Source organism: Vicia villosa, linkage group LG2 (genome assembly GCF_029867415.1).
Source record: "Vicia villosa cultivar HV-30 ecotype Madison, WI linkage group LG2, Vvil1.0, whole genome shotgun sequence".
Classification (NCBI taxonomy): Eukaryota; Viridiplantae; Streptophyta; class Magnoliopsida; order Fabales; family Fabaceae; genus Vicia; species Vicia villosa.
The window spans coordinates 159,698,955-159,714,127 of NC_081181.1; positions in this window are offsets into that span (position 1 = coordinate 159,698,955).

Sequence of the window (15,173 nt, forward strand, 5' to 3'; positions counted from 1 at the left end):
TTTTTCTGTTTTTAAATGGAATGATTCGCTGCTTCTCGTTTCACGCGCAAGTGGTACTCCCCTTCGATCCAGCCGTCCGATCAGGCCTGCACTTCAATCCAATGCGCCAGAGTTGAGGGTCTATGGTACATACACGCGCGCTACCACACGTGATCGCAAGTTAAGTATTTTTGAATTTTTTTTAAATTTAATTACACAGCCCCTTATTTTTGTTTATTTTGATATATATATATATTTTGTTTTTTTTTTATTAAACTTATTTGTATATAAAAACTATATAAAAGTTATACAAAAATTTTATAAAAAATATTTTTATGTGTTTATTTTTCTTATGTATTTATTTATATATATAATATTTATATTATTATTTAATCATATTAAAATACTTATATCTATACTAAAATTCATATTCAATTCATTAAAAATCTAAAAAATTCAAAAAAAAAATATTTTTGTTCCCGGTTAAATTATTTTGTCCCGATTTAATTAATTAGGTCGCGAGACCAATAATTAATTAAATCGTTTATGTTCTCTTATTTGATTTATACGTAATCAGGTTTTTTTTAATGAACATCTCCTACACTAAAAACGATATTTTTTCATGTGCCTCTTTTCAGGGTTATCAACATGGTTCCTTCCGACAACGCGCCCGATCAAGACTCAAAGCTAAGTATCCTATTTATTAAAATTAAAAGTCTATTTTGTTTCCTTTTGAAATCAGGGTTTGTCTTGCCTTCATCTCTTTCTGCCTTGCCTTTTCAGGGTCAACCCTAAAGGCGCCCAACCAACCATATCAGATCAAATTCGAAGCTAAGTATTTATTTACTTTGTTTATTTTAAATTTCTTTATTCGTTATTTTTAGGATTAGTGACGTTTGCCTCCGAACCGATAATGCACTCACCCCTCTGTTTATTCTGTCTTTTCCAATTTTCAGGGTTTGTCAACTGCCAAAGCTACGAGTATTGGTAACCCTAAACCCTATTTACAAATTATTACTTGTGTTAAACCTTTTGCCTTTTATTTTTATATCCCGCTGGTTTCAATTCCCCTCTCCTCCGCTGGTTACAATTTCCCTTCCCCATTATTATTGTTATATTATTGTGTGGTTAGTAATTATAGGGAGTGCAACTTATCAATTGAATTAGCATCACGTAATTTTATAAGATAACATAACTGAACATAATCACGTGATTGGTGCACACACGCACACTTTTTGGGTAACCCTCTCTGTTGCCTTGTTGCCTGTTGCCTTGTTGCCTGTTGCCTTTGTGTTTTTGCAGAATAAGCCACGTCCCTCGAATTCGAAGATACCTCAGCCGTGTTGCCTCGAATACTAAAGGTCATACGACCCTAAATGATGCTGCCTTCGATACACAATATGACCTCGACCCTCGGAAGTTGCCTACGGAAAAAGGCTGAGGTATCTTCTGGCTGCCTACGAAATGGCTTATTCTGATCCTTGCCTTAGACTACCTGCCCTTCTATGGCATGGGACAGTCTTATGGCAAAGGATGCTTCGATGACCCTTCAACCTCCAAACGAAAGGCTTCCTGCCCTCTTATGGCAAGGATAGACCCTTTCATTCTGAAAGGCAAAAAGAGACCTATTATCTGAGTTTAAGGTAATTGCCCCTAATTGCCTTGCAATGCTCAATTTTCATATTCTTTTTCACAATTCTTCAAAAAATTGGCTACGCTTATTTACAAGCTAAAGTCCATTTTTTTTCTTTCATCTACTTTTTCTAAAAACAAACGAGCAAGCAAAGCAATTAAGAGCCCATGGAAAACCATGGATGCAAAGGGTGCCTTACACCTTCCCTTTGCATAAATTACCCCCCGAACTTAGATTTCTTTTAAAAGGTTTTTTTTCTGTTTCTTTTTGCCTTTCTGATTTAGTTTGGATAAAATAAAAGTCGGTGGCGACTCTTGCTTAACCGCGACATTTCGATCGATAAAAAGTCAGTTCACCGTATTACAGAACTGGCGACTCTGCTGGGGATTTTTTTTCTTATAAAAGAGGGGTTACCTTAAAAGTTTAGGATTCACTTAAATGTTTTCTATTGTTTGCTTTGTTTGTTTTATTTTTCAGGGGGCGTTTTGGGAATTAACTGAAGGACGAATCCTATTCCCGGATTCAAGAACCCTTAAGATTAGGAGTGGCATAGTCATAAGGACCTCTTTCACATATGTGGGAGATGAGTCAGTATGAAGTTCACGCTTGAGTTAGGACTCCATAGCATATGCACACCTTTCTCAAATGAGGGAGGTCTATGTATGTGTCTGTGGGTGCGCCGGAGCTCAAGGACCTTTAGTTACCCTTAACCCATCCTGGCCTTTAGGAACGTAGTGGGGGGACTACCCTTGACAAATGTTAAGGACTAGTCGCTACCCGATGCTACAATTCAGATAGGTTCTTTCTCAAAGTATCATTGCATGGTGCAAATGCATCATGTCCGAGGGTGCTTTAGAAGGGCTTACAATTCTGGATAACTTGTAGAACCTGTTGCTGAAATCTCCTTATCCATAGAAATGCCCTTGGGAAGGACACCTGATCTAAAACTCCATGCAAGCCTTAAACCAAAAATTGTGTGATTTGTGTGGATTTGTTTTTCTGTGATGCATCATGCATACATGCATTCATGACATGGCTAACTCATCTCAAGGAGAAAAAGGTCTTTTAACCATAATTTGTTTTGTAGGTTATTTGAATAATGGGAATCCTAATCAGAAAACCTTTCTTCCTCAACTTCAAGAAAGTACCTACTGCATTAAGGCTCTTATGTGATGACATTACTGGCTCTCTTATTCTTTCTGAATCTCTCAACAAACTGATGAGTTTAATGCGAACCAAAGTCGATGAAGCTCTCCTCAACTCTATGATGCAATTTTATGATCCTCTTCTCCATTGCTTCACTTATAGAGATTTTCAACTGGTACCTACATTGGAAGAATTCTCTTACATAATGGACATGCCCATACCTGATCAAATCCCTTACACTGGTGAGGAAGGAGGTCCTAAGTTGGAAGACATTGCTGCTGCTCTACACCTACCAAGATCAGAAATTAACAAAGTTTGGATCAACAAAAGAGACTACTCTGGGATACCTGTGGATTTCTTGATCGAGAAAGCTAAGATCTTTGCTAAAGCTTTAAGCATGGATGCCTTGGAAAGTGTTCTAACCCTGTTGATATATGGACAAGTTCTTTTTCACCGCTGCGACAAAGTTGTTGATAGGGCTGCTATCAAAATCTTCCTTAGCAAGAATCCTGTTCCTACTCTACTTGGTGATTTATTGCATTCCATCAACGCTAGAGTGACAAAGAGACGAGGTTGTGTTCTAGGGTGCATCCCTCTCTTACATAGGTGGTTTATTTCTCACTTACCCCGATCCTCAATAAAGAATGAAGAAGGTTTGACTTGGATTCAAAGGATTATGGAGCTTTCATACGACGACATCATTTGGTATCCAAAGAAATTCGAAGGAGTTCAGTTATATGACCGCTGTGGAGAGTTCCCTAATGTGCCTCTTCTTGGCATCCATGGAGGAATTACCTATAACCCTATACTTGCTCGACATCAGTTTGGTTTTGCTTTAAAAGATAAGCCCCGCTCCATATATCTTAGTGCGGAAAATTTTGACTATGGTTCAGATACAACTGAAAAAAAGAATCGCTTCATTAAAGCTTGGTATGAAGTAAAAAAGGTGGGTGCAAGAGAATTGGGAATGAGGATCGATACTCCTTCAGATCTTTACTTTAAATGGATTTATGACCGAGTCGTCGAGTTCGGCATACCACATCCATCCGACACACCTGTTGTTCCAAGGATCACTCCTCCCGAGGTCCACGTAGAATTGGAGCCTTATGTACCCGCTCCAAACGAAGACCTTGCTGCCACCGTGGCTCATTTAAGACAAGAAAAGGCTGATCTTGAGAAGCGTCTACAAAAGGTTGAAGCAGAAAAGGCAGTATTAGTGGCTAATGCTAAAGAACGAGATAGTATGCTTGACTATTTCTCTCGCAAGTGGAAGATTGAGGATTTTATCTCTCCTGAACAAATACAATCATGGGAGTTAGAGATTGATAGGCTTATTCAAGAAAAGAACGAGATGGTCAAAGCCCATAAAGAGGAAATCAGAGGATTGAAGAGGAAGCGTCGACTTGAAGATTGACTTCTCTTATTTTATATTTATTATATAGTATTTCTTCGATGTAACTTCAAAAATAATAAACAATACATTGGTTTTTATTTTTAATTAATTTATTTTGCTTCTATTTTCTTTTCTTTTAAATGTGTTAAAAAGCCTTTAACTCCTTGAAAACATTGCATATGCATAATCATATCATTCATAAACATCGCATCACAGGTTTCATAAAACCAAATGCCTCATCTTTGTTGCTGTTTATTTCAGTAAGAAAGATGAATCTCGAACAATCTGTCAAGGATCTCCAAGCTCAGAATGCTGAATTTCAAACTCTGATCCTGACCCTAGCCAATGGGCAAAACGAGCTGAAAGCCCTTCTGACTAAGAAGGACAAGAAGACCAAGAAACCCAGAGGAGTGATCAATATGGGTAGAAGGTTCAAAGGTCGTCCCAAGAAAGCTGAGGATGCTGAAATCCCTAAGAATGAAGAAGATGAAGAGAGAGATGATATCAGTATCAAGAACAATCAGGGAAGCCATGTAGGTTCTGATGGGGAAGAGGAAGAAGAAGAAGAGTATCCTGAGGACGAGGATGAATCTGATGAGAGGTATAGGCAGTTAGAAGAGCGTCTGAGAAGCGTGGAAATTCAAAAGGTACCTGGGCTGGATTTCGAAGAACTGGGACTCGTTCCTGGAGTCGTTATTCCGCAGAAATTCAAGACACCCGCTTTTGCTAAGTATGATGGAATCTCTTGTCCTAAGATGCATCTGAGGTCTTATGTGAGAAAGATTCAGCCTCACACTGCTGATAAGAGGCTCTGGATCCATTTCTTTCAAGAAAGTCTATCTGGAACTCAACTCGAATGGTATTATAAGCTGGAAAGTGCTAGTATCCGCACTTGGGAGGATTTGGTTGTGGCTTTCTACAAGCAATACCAATATAACTCCGATCTTGCACCGACTCGCATGCAACTTCAAAGCATGTCCATGGGTCCTAAAGAAAGTTTCAAGGAGTACGCTCAGAAATGGAGAGATTTGGCTGGGAGAGTCCAACCCTCTTTAAATGATAGGGAGTTGGTAGACATGTTCATGGGCACGCTAACTGGGCCGTTCTATAGTCACCTGCTGGGTAGTTCTTCTTCTGGGTTTACTGAACTCATTTTAACTGGAGAACGTGTGGAAAATGGTATTCGAAGTGGGAAGATTCAAGTAGGTTCTGCCTCTGGTACTACAAGGAAGCCGTATCAAGGAAGAAACGAATCTAATGCTATTCATAGTCAAAAGAGCCGTGGTAAGGAGGATCAGAATCAATCTGTTGGTGCCGTCCTTATCTCCACACCAATAGCTCAACAAGCTCCTAGACAAGATTACCAACGCAAGACTGATAAACCAAGGAGAAAATATACCCCGATCAACATGCCTTTGTCTCAAGTCCTACAACATCTACTGAAGGCAAAACTGATCACACTGAGAGACCCTCCGAAGTTTACCAACACTGCTAGTCCAACTTATGATCCTAAGGCTACGTGTGCTTACCATTCCAATGCCCCTGGACACAATGAGAATAATTGCTGGGCCTTGAAAAACAAAGTCCAAGACTTGCTAGAAGCTGGTGAAATTGAGTTCGACGCTCCTGAGACTCCTAACGTCATCACTGCTCCGATGCCAAAACATGACCATGCTGTTAATGCCATCATGGATACCATCCATGTCTATGATGTGAGAGATCTGTCGACTCCTCTCCCCGATATCAAGAGAAAGTTGTTGCGAGCTGGTTTATTTCCAGGTTGCGACCCTGACTGTTATTACTGTGCACTCATACCCGAGGGTTGTGAGAACCTGAAAAGAGGCATCCAAGGCTGGATGGATCGTGGCACTATCAGATTTGAGAAGACTCCCACTGTTGAAGAGTTGTGTGAGGGTTTCTCCCGTGGTTTGAAGCTCGAAGATGTATCTGTGATCTCTAAAGTACCACTAAAGATCCCTACCAAGGCTCCTTTCAAGATTTCTGCTGAACCTCGTGTGGCTCCGATCATTATCACTAAACCTGGTCCTATGCCATACTCATCTGACAAAGCTATCCCTTGGAATTATGGTTCCGAGGTCTATGTGCAAGGAGTTAAGCAAGAACTCGAATTTGATAAGGTTTCTGAAGATGTCAATCCTGATGTAGGAAACATTGCTGGAACTAGTAAGGTGACGAGGAGTGGAAGGGTGTTTTCTCCAGAGATCTCCCCAAATGTTACTTCACCTACCATTACTGTCAACCTGAATGCTGATGCTCATGATAAAGGACCGCTGCCTGAACCTGAAACTGTCACTAGAAATGCGCCATCTGAAGAAACAAATGAGTTCCTGAAATACATCCGCAAGAGTGATTATGATATTGTTGAACAAATGGGGCATACTCCTTCCAAGATCTCTATGCTGTCGCTCCTGAGTTGTTCAAAGACTCATGCCAAGGCCATGATGAAATTTCTAGAGGCTGCCCATGTGCCACAAGAGATTTCTGTCACCCAACTCGAGAACTGTATTGCGAACTTAACAACTGATAACTACCTTGGGTTCTCTGATGCTGATCTAAGTCCTAGTGGGAGGAATCATAACAAGGCACTGCATATCTCCATTGAATGTGGTGGTACTACCCTGGCTCATGTACTAGTTGATGATGGCTCCTCTCTGAATGTGTTACCCAAGGTGGTGTTGGACAGACTCAAGGTCGATGGAATTGAGCTGAAATCTAGTAATGTGATAGTCAAAGCTTATGATGGCACTATGAGTACTGTGTATGGCGAAGTTGAGCTCCCCATCAGAGTAGGCGCCCAAACTTTTAATACTGTGTTCTACGTGATGGATATTCGTCCCGCCTATTCCTGTCTACTTGGGCGTCCCTGGATACATAAAGCAAATGCCGTGACTTCAACTCTCCATCAGAAGTTGAGATACCCAATGGGAGGCAAGATTGTCACTGTGCATGGTGAAGATGAATATTTGGTAAGTTTCGTAGATGAGACCAAGTATCTTGAGTTCACTGGAGAGGCATTTGAATCACCCCGCATAGCACATGAATGGAAGCTTGAACCAGTTCCAGAAACTAAATATGTCTACACTCCTCCTAAAATTCCTGGAGATGTTCCTACGATGGCTTCCCTGAAAGACGCTAGGGCTGTGGTAGAAGAAGGTGGCTGCACCATCTGGGGGCAATTACCTGACATTCCATATAAATCCAACAAATGGGGTTTAGGCTGCACTGCTAAGGATCAGAAGGGAACACCACCTCCTCGTACAGAAGACTTGAAACATCACTTCGTCAGCAAGGGAGTTAATGCCATTGAAGAAGACGAAGATAATCACAACCTGGACAAATGGATCTCCCCTACATCAGACAAAGGGCTGAACAACTGGAAGATCGAGGACATTGTTTCTATCTCCTATAGTCAGGAGTAATTGCCGTTCTTAGTTTATTTCCTGCTTTTCTTTTATTTCCAGTTTAATTCTTGTATTTCAATAAAGACAATAAAACGCTAAAGCCATGTGTCCCGCCCGAGGCACAATGGTCCATTTGTTAGGGCTTGTCATTTCATAAGCATATTTTCATTCAATAAAGCATTGGACGTTTCGTATTCAAATTGTGTGTTTGCTTTTATTTTTTCTTTTATTTCTTTTTATAGCTATGCGTTCTCACACACACCCACATAATGCACTGCAGACCCACATCCACGCTGGATCCTGTTGATAACGATTCTGCTATTGCTAAATATGACTTTGAAAATCCGATCTATCAAGCTGAGGATGAAGGTGAGGAAGGTTGTGAAGTGCCTAGAGAACTTGCCCGTTTATTAGAGCAAGAAGAAAAGACTATACAACCGCACGAAGAGCCAATTGAAGTTGTGAACATAGGTACCGATGAAGAAAAGAAAGAAATCAAGATAGGGGCTGAATTAGAGGATGCTGTCAAGCAAAGGTTGATTCAGATGTTACGAGACAATGTTGAGATCTTCGCTTGGTCATACGAAGACATGCCTGGGCTCGATACTGATATTGTGGTTCATCGTTTACCTATCAAAGAGAATAGTCCTCCAGTTAAACAGAAGTTACGAAGAAGCAGACCAGACATGGCTCAGAAAATCAAAGAAGAGGTCGAAAAACAATTCAATGCTGGGTTCCTGAAAGTAGTGAGTTATCCGCCATGGATCGCCAATATAGTGCCCGTACCGAAGAAAGATGGAAAAGTCAGAATGTGTGTAGACTATAGAGATTTGAATCGAGCAAGTCCTAAAGATGATTTCCCATTACCACATATTGACATCCTGGTTGATAGTACTGCACAATGCAAGGTTTTCTCTTTTATGGATGGTTTCTCAGGTTACAATCAGATTAAGATGGCACCCGAAGACATGGAAAAGACGACTTTCACTACGCCTTGGGGCACTTTCTGTTACAAAGTCATGCCATTTGGGTTGAAGAATGCTGGGGCAACCTACCAACGTGCAATGGTAGCCTTATTCCACGACATGATCCACAAAGAAATAGAGGTCTATGTTGATGATATGATTGCAAAGTCCAATACTGAAGAAGAACATCTGGTCCATTTACAGAAGTTGTTTGATAGGTTGAAGAAGTACAAGTTGAGATTGAATCCAAACAAGTGCACCTTTGGCGTAAGGTCTGGTAAGCTGCTGGGTTTTGTTGTTAGTAGAAAAGGTATCGAAGTTGATCCTGCAAAAGTGAAAGCCATACAAGAAATGCCCGCTCCACGAAACGAGAAAGAAGTTAGAGGATTCCTGGGTCGACTAAATTACATTGCTAGATTTATCTCCCATCTGACCGCTACTTGTGAGCCAATCTTCAAATTACTAAAGAAAGATCAAGTAGTGAAATGGAACGACCAATGTCAAGAAGCCTTTGACAAAATAAAGAAGTACCTGCAAGAACCTCCGATCATGATACCACCTGCAGAAGGAAGACCTCTAATTATGTACTTAACAGTGTTAGAGAACTCAATGGGGTGCGTACTGGGGCAACATGACGAGTCTGGTCGAAAAGAGCATGCAATATACTACCTTAGCAAAAAGTTTACCGACTGTGAAACAAGATACTCACTGCTCGAGAAAACTTGCTGTGCTTTGGCTTGGGCTGCTCGCCGACTAAGACAGTATATGTTGAACCATACCACCTTGTTGATTTCCCGAATGGATCCCATCAAGTATGTATTCGAGAAACCCGCTCTCTCTGGACGAATAGCAAGATGGCAAATGATACTAACAGAATATGACATCCAATACACTACACAGAAGGCAATCAAGGGTAGTGTAGTAGCAGATCATTTGGCACAACAGGCGGTAGACGACTACCAATCGATGAACTTTGAATTTCCAGATGAAGATGTGATGCTTGTTACTGACTATGAGCAACCTGGCCCGGATGAAGGACCTGAACCAGGATCCCGATGGACTATGGTTTTCGATGGAGCTTCGAATGCACTTGGTAATGGCATTGGCGCTATAATTGTCTCTCCTGCTGGTGGACACACCCCATTCACCGCAAGATTATGTTTCGACTGCACCAACAATATGGCTGAGTATGAAGCGTGTATCTTGGGGCTCAGAGCTGCTATCGATTTAAGGATCAAATTCCTGGAAGTGTATGGGGATTCGGCACTAGTAATCAGCCAAATCAGAGGGGAATGGGATACAAAACATCCTAATCTCATACCCTATAAGGAGTTCGTACTATCCTTAATTCCATATTTTGAAGAGATTACTTTCGAACATATTCCCCGAGAAGAGAATCAGCTGGCCGATGCGTTAGCTACTATGTCATCTATGTTCAAAGTCAATTGGGACAATGAGGCTCCTATAGTTATCATTGAAAGACACGACGAACCCGCATATTGTTATGAGATAGTTGACGACGAGGCTGAAGAGAAACCATGGTTTTACGAAGTAAAAAGGTACCTCGAGACTCAAGAATACCCTGAAGGGGCATCCATTAATGACAAGAAGTTCTTAAGAAGATTCGCATCCAAATTCTTTCTGAGCAATGGGACTTTATACAAGCGCAACCATGATTCAACCCTGCTTCGTTGTGTGAACAAGAAAGAAGCTGAAAAGATCATGGAAGACATGCATGATGGTACTTTTGGGACCCACTCTAGTGGACATACTATGGCCAAGAAGATTCTAAGAGCAGGTTACTACTGGTCTACTATGGAAACTGACTGTCACCACCATTCAAGAACTTGTCACAAGTGCCAGATATACGCCGACAAAGTACACGTGCCTCCCGTTCCTCTAAATGTACTAACTGCTCCCTGGCCTTTTGCAATGTGGGGCATTGATATGATTGGAGAAATTAAACCCACTGCTTCCAATGGACACCGTTTCATTTTAGTAGCCATCGATTATTTCACTAAATGGGTAGAAGCTGCTTCATTTGCCTCCGTAACCAAGAATGTGGTGGCTCGATTCATTAAACACAACCTCATCTGTCGGTATGGAATTCCCGAAAGAATCATCACTGATAATGGTACCAATCTGAACAACAAGATGATCACTGAGCTCTGCACCCAATTCAATATCAAACATCACAACTCTTCGCCTTATAGACCAAAGATGAATGGCGCTGTGGAGGCCGCCAACAAGAACATCAAAAAGATTGTGCAAAAGATGACTGTGACTTACAAGGATTGGCACGAAATGTTACCATTTGCTCTTCATGGTTACCGTACCTCTGCACGCACATCAACTGGGGCAACCCCGTTCTCGTTAGTCTACGGTATGGAAGCTGTATTACCAATTGAAGTTCAGATACCGTCGTTAAGGATCATGAAAGAAGCAGAGCTAGATGAATATGAATGGATCCAGACTCGACTAGATCAGATAAACTTGATTGATGAAAAGAGGCTCGCGGCTGTTTGCCATGGACAATTGTATCAGAAACGTATGATCAAGGCATTTAACAAGAGAGTCAAACAACAAGTTTATCGAGTTGGTGACTTGGTCATAAAGAGAATAATTCTACCACAAGGTGATCCTAGGGGCAAGTGGACTCCCACCTATGAAGGACCATTCGTTATCAAGAAAATCTTCTCTGGAGGAGCAATGATACTCACTACTATGGATGGAGAGGACTTCCCGCAACCTGTGAACGCAGACATAATCAAAAAATACTACGCATAAATATGACCCGCTAGGTCGACGCGCCTAGGCAAAAGTAAGGGCATCCCGGCAAACCAAAAGGGTTTGGGCAAAATTTAGGGATATATATCTAAAAAAAAATATGTACACCCGTCAAGTTGAAAACCCGAAAGGGCGACTTGGGCAAAAAAGGGTATCCTGCTAGACTGAAAACCTGAAAGGGCGGTCTAGGCAAAAGTTAAGGATTAAGCGTACGACTATGTCTCGTTCCTATCATTCATCAATCAGATACATCTACAACAACAAGTTCAAAGGGTTCAGATCAACTCAATCACTTTTCTCCGACAAGCAGGGGATGAGATGCTCGAAGACATAATAGCAATAGCGGAGTGGAAACTCAATAGGATTATTTTTACATAGCTATGTTTCTGTTGTTTTTCTATCTTTTCAAAAACACACAATATGTTTCATCTTGCCTATTTATGGCTTTTCTCAATACAATTTACTTCTCTCTTTCAAATTTCTTCTTCTTTTCGAATACGCAAACGTCCAATGATAATTTTGAATGAACATATGCATATGAACATGATTATCATCCACTTTCTTTTTCCAATAGAAATAGGTAGTAATAGTCTATTAGTAGGAAAGGCAAAGAGACAATGTCCGAGGTAATCAAAAGTCCTCCCGCAAATCAATTGACATATCCCCACAGAACAATCACTAAGAAGATATCTTCCCACAATAAAGGCATGGCTCCCCAACACGGTTTACATCCCTATTTTCTCTGTATCCCAATCAGGGAATATCAAGTTACTGATCATCCCCCAAGCAGAAATCATAAATCTCCAGCTGAACACCTTTCAAGACAAAATCAAACATCAAGATTAGCATCTGAAGATTTATTTTCTCGACAACATAAATCATATTCGCATACCATATGACACAAACATATTCATACATCGCATACATCGCTGCATAACAAATCCATAACATGCAAAGTTTCTCATTTATTTTGAGATACTCATAACATAAAACACATGCATCATGACATGAGAAAACTAACCTCTACTTTTCAGGGTATTACTATCTCTATTTGCAAAAGAGTTAAGTCGACACCTTTGACGGTTCCTTAACAATCTATTCTCAAGTATTAAGTCGACACCTTTGACGGTTCCTTAATACATCAAGAGTTAAGTCGACACCTTTGACGGTTCCTTAACAATCTATTCTCAAGTATTAAGTCGACACCTTTGACGGTTCCTTAATACATCAAGAGTTAAGTCGACGCCTTTGACGGTTCCTTAACAACACAATTCAGATATAAGTCGACACCTTTGACGGTTCCTTAATACATCAAGAGTTAAGTCGACGCCTTTGACGGTTCCTTAACAACACAATTCAGATATAAGTCGACACCTTTGACGGTTCCTTATACAACCTACCAGCATATCTGAGTCGATACCTTTGACGGTGCCTCAATGATATGCTTCAAAGTTAAGTCGACACCTTTGACGGTTCCTTAACAACACACCTCAGATATAAGTCGACACCTTTGACGGTTCCTTATACAACCTACCAGCATATTTGAGTCGATACCTTTGACGGTGCCTCAACAATATGCTTCAAATTTGAGTCGATACCTTTGACGGTTCCTCAACATTCAAAAAAGGGAAGACAACAAAAGCAGAAATTTTGCAACAATCCATACTCCAACAACTATCCGATGGCATCTACAAGCCCATCCCCGACAAAAGTCCCTGCTTCAAATAGGGCAAATTTCTTGGTATTCTTATATTCAATCATCTTCCACCTTCAGATACCGACTGGCGCGCAAACCACTCTACATCTTCAGGTTTAAGATAATTGAACAGGGGCAGCTGTCATACCCCAAAATTTGCCCATGCTATTTTTTTTATACACAAAACCAAATCAAAAGACAAAGCTCCAAAACACACTCTCCTATACAAAAGCTTTGAACTAGGGTTTGATTAATTCAATGGAAAATCATTGAATCAATGGCTCAAGGTGGTTCCATAGGGTCACTAACATCCTAAAGTATCTCCATATCAAGTTTCAAGTCAAACAGAGCAAATTTAGTCCCTCAAATCCTGATTAGGTCAACAGTCGACTCCCAAGGGCAAAATAGTCATTATACAGTCAAGACTCAAGATATTTGGTCAACAACATCCTCATAACCCTAAAATCATCATTTGATCAAGGGTTGATCATGATGATGCAAGGAAAGATCAGAGAAGTCAAAAGTCAAAAGTTACTATTTTGGGCATGAACTAAAAAAAGTCAACCAAACTTTGAAAATTCACCAAATATTCATACTTCATCAGAAAAATTCCCACCAAAGCTCATTTTGAAGAGAATTCATTCCTCTATCCAATGGTCCAAGAATCAAAGCTCACAGGTCAATGGTTTAAGAATTATGGCCTCATACATTACAGGTCCTTTTCAAAAGTCAACAAAAAGACACTTTCTTTAAAAGGACATAAAATGAGAATGAAAAATGATTTTGACATGGAACCAAAGACATTGGTTAGAGGACTCTCTAAGGTTTCCAAAAAGTCCAAGAACACCCCCATACCTCAAAAGTTGAGGGAGATATACCTTGTCAAAGTTGGCTAAATTTTGAAGAAGAAATGTGAACAAAAGAGCTTCAAAATGAATTTTCTTGCAAAGAGGCCCAATATGTTTTGGCCCAAGCTTGTTCCCCAAGTCATCTAGAAGCTCTAATTAGAAGGCCACGAAATTTTGATTAAAATTTGATTTTTATATGAATTAACATTCAATTAAATCATGATTTAATCAAATATTTAGAAGGAAAATTGAAAAGATTCAATTTATCTTTAATTTCAATCAATCCAATCCTCAAATATATCCTGTAATCATCATAAATTCGTGCACAAAAAGATTGGTAAAAGAAGATTGAAATTGAGCCATAATTAAGGAAAATTTCTTCATAATTTCAATCAAATTTCCATCACATTGAATTCTTGATTCAAAGAGATTTCCTTCAGTTTTATTAACCCTAATCAGTCTCATATATATACTGATCAAAGCCAGATGCAAAGGACACGATTTCTGCCTCCAAGAGCTACCAAACCCGAGTGAAAAATTCAAGAAAATTTTCAAATTCGGTTTCCAAGTTGCAGGCATATTCAGGAGTTCTTTTTTATTCTAACACCTTCCAAGGACTCCACTGAACGATTTCAGATCATTACCAGGCTCCCTCGCATCAAGAACATCTCCATGTAAGTCAGTTTCTGAGCTTTTAAAGTTTGTTTCGATTTCAATTATACACGCATGATTCATGGATTCCAATTGCATATTTGTGTTTTCCTTAATGTTATAATCGATTCTGGAGAATTAATCGCATTTATACGTGGTTTTGAGTGTTATGCCATGGCTAGGGTTCATAACCTCGAAAGGGGGTTTTTCGATTAAGGTAAAATCATGTGAAATTGCTGGTTGTTATGAGTTCAGGGTACTTGTACGATCCTGTTAAGAGGGTCGCGCCAAATTTCTAGGGCGTCTTGGTCGTATTCGTTGTTTTGTAGGTATAAAAGAAACAAGAATTTACAGCGCATCTGCAACAAGCGCTGTAAAAAGTCGTCTTTCAGAAATTCTGTGGAGAAGATGATGACGCGTCCTCATTCTATTGGACGAGCTGCGCGCGTTTTTCTGTTTTTAAATGGAATGATTCGCTGCTTCTCGTTTCACGCGCAAGTGGTACTCCCCTTCGATCCAGCCGTCCGATCAGGCCTGCACTTCAATCCAATGCGCCAGAGTTGAGGGTCTATGGTACATACACGCGCGCTACCACACGTGATCGCAAGTTAAGTATTTTTGAATTTTTTTTAAATTTAATTACACAGCCCCTT